This window comes from Suricata suricatta, chromosome 3 (assembly GCF_006229205.1).
Source record: "Suricata suricatta isolate VVHF042 chromosome 3, meerkat_22Aug2017_6uvM2_HiC, whole genome shotgun sequence".
Lineage (NCBI taxonomy): Eukaryota > Metazoa > Chordata > Mammalia > Carnivora > Herpestidae > Suricata > Suricata suricatta.
The window spans coordinates 121295660-121296708 of record NC_043702.1 but is presented as its reverse complement, the minus strand read 5'-3'; the positions used below and the strand labels follow the sequence as shown (position 1 = coordinate 121296708).

The 1049-nt window shown below is 60.4% G+C and overlaps 1 protein-coding gene across 1 annotated transcript in view; it reads left to right on the top strand.

Annotated features, from left to right (window-relative positions):
• Window positions 1-363: 363 nt before the first annotated feature.
• VAMP4 (vesicle associated membrane protein 4) overlaps window positions 364-1049 on the top strand; it is a 45078-nt gene continuing 44392 nt past the window's right edge. The window contains exon 1 of the mRNA XM_029935035.1: window positions 364-805. The gene's annotated coding sequence lies outside the window, so the exon portion shown is untranslated. The remainder of the gene's footprint in view (window positions 806-1049) is intronic.

The window sequence follows — 1049 nt, the reverse complement described above, 5'->3', positions numbered from 1 at the left end:
CCCAGGTTGGCTCCGCCTTTAAAGATGAGAAGGGGCCACAGGGCGTCGAGGAGAGAAGGCGAACACACAGCCCGGAAGCCCACGCGCTCTCAGAGGCGGCGGAAAAGCCGGGATCCCGAAGGCTGCCCCTACGCGGTGTTCCGGGGAAACTCGCAGCCCAAGCCGGCACTCTGCTTCTATCCGGCTTCCGGCCCGCGGCCCCGCCCCCGGCTGCGGGGCGTAAATAAACGTTCGGCGACTGCAAAGCTGTCGCGGGCGTGCGGCGTGCAAAGCGCAGCCAATGAGGTGCCAGAAGTGGAAAGCGGTGACCAATGAGACGCTGGGAGGGTCGAGTGGTCGACCAATCGCGACGCCTCGCACCCGGATATGCTTGCCGGCTCTGAAGCCCTCTGTGGGCAAGTGTGAGGGGTTCCGCACGTGGGCTGGGGCTGGGAGCCGGCGAGACCGGTGGCCGTGTGTTTGCTTCAGTGTGTCGTGCGTGGGGGTGGCGTGTAAGCGTCATCTCCTTGGCTTTTGAGCGGGGGAGAAATCAGTGTGATTGTTAGTCGTGGACAGAATTGCTCCGAGGGTGCGGGGACCAGCGTGCGTGGAAGCCCATCCGATGGTACCTCGCCGGGACTAGGAGAGAAGAGCTAGGGCGGACGGTGAGAATATGAACCTCTTACCGAAGAGCTCCAAGGAGTTTGGCTCCGTGGACTATTGGGAGAAGTTCTTCCAGCAGCGGGGAAAGAAGGCTTTCGAGTGGTACGGAACCTACCTGGAACTGTGCGAGGTGCTGCACAAATACATCAAACCCAGGGAAAAGGTAGGCGGGGCCTGGCGGTCCTGAGCGAGTGCTCGGGAACCTGGGGGTGTGATAACGTTCCTTCTGCACCTGGTGGATGGTGACAGGCGTGGGGGCCCTAACTGGGCCCGTGTTTTCAGGCTTCTCCGTATCATTCCGACTAAAGTTGGGCAGTTTAAAACTGTTCTGGTAAAGGTTTTCAGATAACAGACATCCCGCGCCCATCTCACCCCTGAACTACTAGCCTCACTGGGAGAGTGACTTT